Source organism: Cucumis melo, chromosome 9 (assembly GCF_025177605.1).
Source record: "Cucumis melo cultivar AY chromosome 9, USDA_Cmelo_AY_1.0, whole genome shotgun sequence".
Classification (NCBI taxonomy): Eukaryota; Viridiplantae; Streptophyta; class Magnoliopsida; order Cucurbitales; family Cucurbitaceae; genus Cucumis; species Cucumis melo.
In genome coordinates this window covers 2250236-2260657 of record NC_066865.1, presented here as the reverse complement: position 1 = coordinate 2260657, position 10422 = coordinate 2250236, and positions in this window count along the sequence as shown.

The following is a 10422-nucleotide window of genomic DNA, read 5'->3' as shown; positions in this document are numbered from 1 at the left end:
TTAAAAGATTTGCAGCAATCACTGAAGCCATCTGCCAAAAATCAAGGAAAATATCATCATTAGGAAGGAATACAATTTAAAAAACACGCATGAATACTTGAAAGAAAGACAATTAATAGCATAGCAGCCTCCTACAAAACAATCAAGAAAAAACCAGATCAGAGACAATGATTAAAATGCCGCGAATCCAAATATTTGATAATACTTGAACCGTTTCCATACAACTAACAAATAATTACAAAACCAGAAAAACAGCGATGCTGAAGTAGCGGTTGTAAGACTAATTGAGCCAATTAAAAATCTGCCGGATTAATGTGCAATTAATTTCACATCATGCAAGGACATATATAAACAGTCTATTCTATAAGTTGTTCATATGTGTCCTTGAGTTCTAAAGAGACTCTTTGAGACCTACTTAATGCTTATAATTGGGTTAAGATATCCTGCTTTCAACCAAGAAAAGAAAACATTTCTCAGTGTAGGCTATGTCCAATCTTCTGTAATTACTTTCTTGACAATACTTTGGCTGAAAAATGGCCTATTAGATTAGTGATGTGTGAGTTTTCAGGTCTGCACATGACTATTGCTATCGAGTGTTTAGAGCTATTCATGCTGAAAAGTAAAATAAAATAAAAAAAAACCGATAATACCTGTTGCTGAATTTCTCCACCATATCAGAGGCATAAAGTAAGGTTTCGTTGGCTTTCTCCAGAGCCATATAAAGCTCTTTCCCTCTTGTTATACGAGAAATGACCCAAGCATTATTTTTTGCTCTGATGGTTACTTCCAGTTTCTTTTCCTCACCATCACTATCCTGTTTTGCTCGACTCTTCTCCAGATCAACCTTTTCTCTGAGTTTGCTCATGGCAAGTAAAGAATCCTATAGGACGAAGCTCAAATGAGAAATATCAATCCTCGATGCACGACTAGGAAACAAGTTCAAGTTGTCTCAAGACAAGTAAATATTCTCATAATATCATCCACTTTCTACCAATATATCTAGAAACTAAATTAATTAAACGATACCAAACAGGAGTAGGCAATAAGGCACGATACAGTAGCAGCAAATATTTAACTAAAGTTAGCATTTGACCCTGGAGAAAATGTGACTTTTAGGTGCGTTCTCACATACTGACAAAACAATTGCAAATTCTAAAGTTGCCACTGTATTCACAAGAGGAAATTCTTTTTAAAGAGAAATAAACAATAAGCTCAAATAAAGGATATTTGTTACTGAATCCAAAAGGAATCTATTGCATGAAGTATAAAAAAGAGCCAACTTCTATGTTACCTCACCTGTTTACGATAATCTATTGCATGAACTGTGGCCAAAACAATTAAAACTGGTGCTAGCTTCATTACATATCAAATTAAAAGGAAAACTAGCCCAATTAGTAAAAAGTTAACCTTGGTTTTGCATTTCTTCACTCTCAGTCGTTCCTCAATTACAAAGCCAACCTGTAACGTTATGGAAAAAAAAATTATTTAACTTTCCATTGTCACATTTATCGATCATCAAAGCATAGAAGTTCAAATACAGCAGTGCAACAGACATACAAATTATTTAACTCTCTATAGTCCCATTTATTTGATTGCTAATTCTTTAGTTTCTTCCTTACCTTTGGGACCTTCTCTGTTTTCAATCATAATATAATAGCGGATATGTGAAAGGTTAAAGTACAGTTTGCCATACAATTATGGTCAATCACAAACTCTTCATCGAAGAGCATGCTATGATCTTTTATTCACACATCAGCATCTGTTAACACTGAGAATTACTCTAGACAATGATTACAAATTCTGCACATGGTGGCTTATTCATGTTTCAAACTAGCTAGAGCAATTACTAATGTGATAAACATGAACTGAGTTTTTAACTATAATCTAGAAACAATCAAACTTTAGATTATATGTTCATAAAATTCATCACCTTATCAATCAACCTCTTAGGATCTTGAAATGCCTTCTTTTTGGCCCATTGATGAAATAAATGGGAAATGACTGCTCTGTTATCCACATCAAATCTACAATGGAATAGAAAAGACTTCTCACTTGAACAAGAAGACAAAGAACTATATCAATGTATAAAATCTTCTTTTTGTTTTTGGGTAAAGATACACGAACAAAACAATGGAATTGGAAGGGGAAAACACCTTTTTCCCTAAACTATTCCTGTTAGTAATCTCTATTGGTTCTTCAGAGTCTCTAATGTCGATTTGGTTGTTAGAAGGATCATTTTATTTTCTTACCCAACTATCACATTTTCATTTCAAACCTCTCTCCCTACAAGTACAGCCCTCATCCTCATCCTCATCCTCATCCCATTGACGATGGCAATCTGATTACTTCTAGCAATGGTCTTTTTAATATAAAAAAATCAAGATCTTATAATTGAGAAGAAACGAAAAAAATACAAAAATACAAGCGAACAGAAGGAGTATGAGGTAATGAAATCTAAAATAAAGCTCGACAGAAAACCACCTACTGCTCCCACCCCAGCAATGATGACCCTCCAATAAGTCGTGCCTTCCCTTTCTAATTGTATCCTAGGCCTGCCTCCCCCTGACTTCCTTTTTTTTCCTCCTCTCCACCAATTCCTCCTCTAATCCTTTGGTTCCTCATGTTCATGACATTCATACATCCTACCATTTTCCCAATTTCGTCAAAGTTTTTCTTCACCATTCACCCCCAAAAGGATTTCTCCACTGCCCCGCATGTCCCAACTTGTCATCAAAGACCTCTTTTCTGATTAAAATTTGTTTACTCTTGTCCATTTAAAGCTCCCATAAAACTAATCTAATCACATTATGCAAATGACAAGAAATACACAAGATTATTTTCCAATATATTATACAGAAAAAAAAATGCTACAGTTAACTAAATTTTTCCACCATTATATGATAAGAAATATTCAACTGAAACAAGCCTGCCAATCAGAGTCCATCAAGACATAGAATATATAAAGTTTCTGTCGAACATGAGTCATTGCAACATATAATAACGTCGTTCTTCTTGATATTTTCAGATGAGAATCAATATGGCACCAACAAAAGAAAGAACAAAGGGGAACATGGAAAAATATACCTCAATTTAGTTTCCATTTTCCATTGTAATGCCACTAGATTCATGTAGGAGAGGAATCTCTGATTCATTGGCCTAGAAACATTGATGTACTAAATGTATTGTTATCTTAAAAGCAAAAATGAAAAAGTATAAAACTTACCAAAGAAATAAACCAACCAAAACTAAATAGCTTGAGTAACACACTCAATTAGTGACAAAAAAATGAAACATAGTAAGTAAAAACATTGTTAGAAGTCTAGTCATATGCAAATTAAAAAACATTGTTAGAAGTCTAGTCATACTATTCCATGGTTTCCTTCCTCCACCCTGTAAAAACATTGTTAGACATTAAACTCAATATGCAAATTAAAAAACATTGTTAGAAGTCTAGTCAATATGCAAATATCCTAAACAACACTATAACTAATAGGACAAACAAAAAAAAAAAGTTTAGACTTCAAATAAAGAACAAAAAATCTTAACCATTAAAGCATTATTGTTATTGTTATTGTTATGAGACTGAAGCATTATTCATCTTGAAAAAAAATGTGTAGGAGAAGTTATTGTTAATCTGCATCTTATGATTGGGAAAGCTCACATCCCCATCGCATTCTTGTACTCTCTTGTAAAGGTACTCGGTAGTTTGAGGAACCTAATCCTTATCCCCTTGGTTAATTAGGGATTAAAAACAAAGCAATCATCATTTCTTAAACAGTCATAGATCTATTATTCAGATTCTTTCACATTTGATCGAATCTATTTTTGAAAACAAGAAAACAAAACAAAGCAATCATGAAAGAACTTACTCTGAAACAGATTGACCAAAAAGGTGAGATTGACTGTTTGACAAAAGAACTTAAAAGATCGAGTCTTAAAATAAAGACGCCAACTGTTTGACAAAATGCCTGATGAACAAATGACTGCAAGCAAGAAAATTCTCTCAAACACCACATAGTTTATCGATTTCGAGAGAAAAAAATGACCCATTTGAATAAATCTCACAACAAGCAATGAAGTAGAAAGAGAAATGAAGTTAATAATTAGAATTAGACAAAGACATTCATTCGACCCTGTCGAGCAGAGGAAGGGAAAGGGAAGTTCACGAAGAGAGACTTACTATGGATTGCAGAAATGGCTGAAAAACATGATGGCGACGTAGAAAAATGGAAAGAGATGGAGAATGGATTGGAGCAGAGGAGAAAATAAGCCATGGCGTGAACTGGGAGTCGTGGTGACGATGGTGATAATTCAACCCGTCAATACTTCATCGGCCGGTGGCGACGATGCTCACGGATTGCAGGGAAAAAACTCACTCTCTCTCTATGGTGACTGTCGGCTGCACTCCTCTCACCCTCACACTCTCCTTCATCTCTTACTAAATATATGAATATATATGAAGCCCTAAAAAAATAAGTGAGGAAAGACAAAATTTTAAATTCTTATCTTTAATGTCGGTTTTAAAACAGCGGGTCTTTTATGTCGGTTTTAAACCGACATTAATCATTTCTCTTTGATGTCGGTTTAAAACCGACATTAAACATCCGCATTTTAAAAAGCGACATTAAAGATCCGTTTCCATTTTTTCCAACTGACATTAAAGGTCATATTTCTTCTAGTGGTTTGTCTTTTCGTCTCTCTTTTTCTTTTCGCTGTGATTTTTTTTATCGTTTTTCTTCTTTTTCTCTTCTTTTTTTTTTTTCCGTTGCTGATTTCTTTCCATCGTCTTTTTTATTTTTATTTTTTATGTTGTTTAGATTTGGATAACCAAATCTGATTTATTTCAATCATCTCTTTCTTCTTTTTCTCTTTTTTTTTCGTTGTGATTTCTTTCCATCGTCTTTCTTTTTTTCCTCATCTTTTTTGATGTCGTTTAGATTAGGGTAACCAAATCTAAAAAATCGTGTATAAAGAATCTTGAATAAAATCGTTTAGATTGAAGTAGCCAAATTTAAACAATTGTGCACCAAAAGAATTAAAAAAAAATCGTTTAGCCAAATCTAAACAATCGTGTATTAAAGAGTTTTGAAAAAAATAAACAATCGTGTAAACAAATCTAAACGATTGTGTACCAAAAGAAGCTTGAAAAAATTCATTTAGCCAAATCTAAATGATGGTGTACCAAATTTTGAAAAAAAAAAATTGTTTAGATTTGGGTAAATAATCGTGTAGCCAAATCTAAATGATTGAGTAACCAAATTAAACGATAGAATTGAAAAAATAAACCGTTTAGATTTGATTATCCAAATCTAAACGACTAAATCTAAATGATTTTGCACCAAACAATAGCCAAATTTAAACGATCGTGTACCAAATATATTACGCACATTGTTGACAGCGTGGTTGATAGGACATTTTTGGTATTTTCTATTGTGGGCCTGTAGGTTTTTTTCGTTTTCAGAATTGTTCTATATTGGGTAAATATTTTCTCGATTTGTTATATTTTTGAAAAGACCCCATATAAATAATAAGCATGTTTACTTATTTGAAAATAATAAAATATTTATTTACTAACTCAAATTTGCTTTTAAAATTTTTTGTTTTTATAATTTTTTTAGGAATATCCATTGAAATCAAAATTTATGTAAAATTAATACTTCAATATATCCATCAACATTAATATTTTAAACTTTAGTTAAGACATAGAATTCTACCGAAAAACATACTAGAACAATAATTAATCAAATAAAAAGCCTTATAAAATTTCAAAATAAAAAGTTCTCCTTAAAACATAGTAGACCAGTAATTAGTCAAATAAAAAAATGTCATTGACAAATCTATCAGACTATCATTGTGTGCTAATAATCAAATACATTTTTAATTTGACAATTAACTGTATGTTAATTACAACAATAACTATTAAGTTTGGTTGTGTTCATCATCTATTACTAGTCAAATAAATTTAAAACTATAGTTTTAACTTAAACTTTTGTTTGGTGAGAAATTTGATATAAAATTTGGATTAATGAAAATATTTTTTAAATACATTTTTAAATTCAAAGGCATTTATGAAACTTTTCAATGGTTTATAAGTATTTTTGAAACAAAACTTTAACGATTTTCATCATAAAACTAACGGTAAGAAGATTTTTGAAACCTTTTTGAAAGTTTAAGGTCAGTTTTGAAAAACTTGCAAGTTTAGAGGTATTTTTGACAAACTACAAAGTTGGGGATTTTTTTTTTATTTTAAATTTAACCTATATAATTATATATCTTTAAGAAATATTAAAAATCCTATTTTGGTCTTTAAATTTTGCATTCTTGTTCTATTTTGGTTCGTGGACTTTTAAAAGTACGTTTTGGACCCTGAATTTTTGAAAAAAACTTACTTTTTGTCTCTAGTTTTAAAATTTCATTAACTTTTAACTAATGATGACATGGTGACTCTAGATTCATCATATTAATTAAATTGATAAATAAAACAAAATTTGTTAATTTATTCCATTAATCTTTATGCCAACACATAAATATAGTTAACACACTTAAATTAAATAAACCCAAATTAAAAATGAATTTTGTTTTTTTCTCCAAAACTTAAATCTCTCACATCTTCTCCCGACTCCCCACCATTTAATTAATTAATTTTTTAAATTGAAATCTTGAAGCAAATCAAAGAACAATATTTAGTAGAATAAAAAAAATAGTCTAACATCCATGACAAAGTAAAATAAACTGGAAAAATAAAATAAGTACAACGCTTGTTTAAAATAAACTTTACAAAAATTGTAAACTAATATTCCCACGATAAATCGTAAAATTTCTAGAAAAAGGAAGAATAAGGGTGTGTTTGGATTGCATTATCAAGTAATTAAAGTAAGAAATAAGTTGTTTTGGAAAAAATATAATGTATTTGACAACCATCTAAAATAAAATTTGAAAGAATAAATTTATAGAATAATATGGTTTAGGATAAACACTTAAAATCAACTTTTAGAAAAATAAAATTTGTGTGTCTAATGGTTAATGTCCCTAAGTTGAGATCAATCTTTTTGTGACCGTTGTTGGCTTATTTTTTTTCAATTGTTTTATGGTAACCGTTACCGGTCAAATTTTGTTAATCGTTTTTCTATGTTTGTTATCGGCCAACTGCAAACGACTATTTTTTATTTTATTTTTATAATTGTCATTGTTTGACTTCCAAGACCACTATCGCCAACTTCTGATTATCATTTTACGGTGAATGTCCCCGACTACCTCAAACCACCATCTTCGATGATTGTTTTCGAACTTCTATCAAAATCTCAACGAAAATATTATATATATATATATATATATAAATCTTTTACTCTATTACAAATCAAACAACTTTTTGTCTAAGAACACATTTGAAAAAACAAAATTGTCAAACACACATGTGTTTTTCTTTCAAAGAGTTTTTAGAAAAAAATGTTTAAATGAAAATGTATTTTTTAGAAAACATTTTTTTCCTAATTCATTCTAAATAGGCCCTAAATAATTGGGAGGAAGAGAAAAAAACACTTTAATGAATCACAAAATATCTCAAACTTAAGGCATTAAAAAATTTATATGTGGATGAATTGCATCAAGCACATGAGTTAGTAAAATAGGATGACAATGTGCCAAAATGGTGACGATCAAAATCTTGAAGATTGTGCACTACTAGAAAAAGAGGCTTTCTTGACGGTTGCTTTCTTTCTTGACGGTTTTTGATAAAAATGTCAAGAAAGGGGTGGTTTAATAGGAAAACCGTCAAGAATTTTGATGAAAAGGTAGAGGGTAGACAATTTTCAGTATTCTTGATGGTTTCAAACCGTCAAGAAATATGAATTTTTTCTTGACTGTTATAAACTGTCAAGGATTATCTTCTAAATTCAAGAATTTTTATAAAATCAACATTATTGACATTTTTCAAACGTCAAATAATATGTAATTATACTTGACGTTTTAAAAATGTCAAGAAATACCAATTAAATTCTTGACGTTTTAAAATGTCAAGAATTTTAATGAAAAGGCGGAGAGGAGAAATTTTAAAATTTCTTGACATATTTAAAATGTCAAGTAAATTCTCTTTCTTAACGTTTTAGAAACGTCAAGAATTACTAAATAATTGAAAAAAATAAAAAATAATTTCTTTTTTTAAAAAAACATAATTTCTTTTAACTTTTTAAATAAAAAACTAATTTTATTTTTTTAACAAAACCTAAACCCCTAATTTTCTCTCACGCGCCCCTCACTCCCATCTCTCTCCCAAAGACCCATGCCCCCACACTGTGTTGAACTGTCGAAAACCCCTCCGACGAAAACCCCTCCGACAAAGAACCCCTCTGGCGAAGAACGTTGTCGACCCATGACTCCTCTGCCGAATAACGCTGAAGAATTCGAAGAATCACGACCCCTGCACTGAAGAACGTCGAAGAACGCCTCTGCCGAAGAACCCCTTCATCGAATCTTCACCATCGAATCCGTTGATTCTTCATAACCGCGTGCGTCGCCACAGTCCCATCTGAAAAGCTTACCCAATGTCACTGGATTCTGGTAATTTGGCATATATATATTATAGGTTGTGCATTTGAGTTTTAATTTGACATGTTTGTAGTACATTAGTGATTGAGCGATATTATTGGATTATGCTGCCACTTACCCCGACATCATCCATCCCTTTCTTCACCCTTTCCTTACTTAAATCTATTTCATTACTCCATAAAATTATTCTCAAACCATAACCTAATTAACACTTAAAACTTTGGATCTATAATTGTAATTACCGTTCAACTTTAGAGGTATTTGTTTTGAAAAATGTCCTCTAAATAATAAAAAGTGTTACATTTGAAATTATGAAAGAAACTAATTAGGTTTGTGCAGTTTGTGGAATTGATCAGTGTTTAGTGTATTAGCTTGGAAGATAAGGCTCAAAGTCAATTGTAGCTTTAAAATTTCTGACTTATATGGGATTAGAAAAGTGTAGTAGGTTAGGATAAATGAACTATGGTATAGACCAAATATCATTTTGGAGATCTTGTGTAGATATAATAGATTTTGTGTGGATATAATAAACTTGGGGGATAAATGAACTATGGTATAGACCAAAGATATAACGTTTGACATTTTAAATATATTAATCTTCTTTGATTCGGAGAAAAAAAAGAGTGAATGAAGATATTTTTGAGGAGTTTAATGATATATTTTTGTTTAGAGGAGAAAAATAGAAAAAAAAAATGCAACAAGAGATGGTTTAAGGGAAAAGCTTAGTTAGTTATCCATTTGCAGCAATTAAGCAAAGCAACATTCCTTAGTTCCTATCAGATGGCCAATACCAATTGAGACTTGATAGAATCGTAATATGAATTTGATTTATTTCTTCCTTAGATACGTGTCTTAGATTTACTTAAGTATTTTACCAAGTAAAGTGTTTGAATTATTAGCCTTGGTGTATCTGTCAAAAAAGTAACTACTTAAATGGTAGAATTAGTTTGTCATCCTTATGAATTAGTTGTGTTTGTACCCATTATTCCTATTAATTAACCTTTTTTGTTACCATAGTTATGTATATAGATTATTTACATACAAAAAATAAATTACAAAGTAATAGTTAGAGAACAAAATTTATATATTGTCACGATAGTTTAGGGACTATAGTTTGTTTTAGTCTTATTAAGCGAATGTTGTTCAATCTCCATATTTGTTTTCTCTTTTAATTATCTTAACAAGACTTTTTCAACTAATTTAATTTACTTTATTTGTCAATAGATTTACAATTATGGATAAATCATGGATGCACAAAAGTAGATTATCCAAAGAATATGAGTTGGGTGTGGAAAATTTCATCAAATTTGGATTTTCGAATACAAGTACCTCTTACATTTGTTGTCCTTGTTTGAAATGTGGGAATTGTGAAAAGCATAGTAGAAAGAGTGTTAGAGATCATTTATATGTTAATGGTATTGATGAAAGTTATAAAATTTTGTTTTGGCATGGTGGAGAACTTCCTAACTCATCTTTCTATGGAGAATCTTCAAAGTTTGACACACATATATGTGAAGAGAATGATGTTGGAAGTGTAAAAGAAATGATTGAAGTTGCTCATGAGGAGTATTCAAAAGACCCAAATGGATTTGAGAAGTTGCTTATTGATGGTGAAAAACCATTGTACGAAGGATGCAAAAAATACACCAAGTTGTCTACTCTAGTTAAATTGTATAATTTAAAAGTTAGGTATGGATGAAGTGATACTAGTTTTTCAGAATTACTTAAAACTTTGAAGGAAATTCTGCCAACTACCAATGAACTCCAAAAGTCATTGTACGAAGCAAAGAAAACATTAGGTGCATTAGGAATGGAATATAAAAAGATTTATGCATGCCCTAATAATTGTTGTCTCTATAAAAAAGAATTTGCTAATGC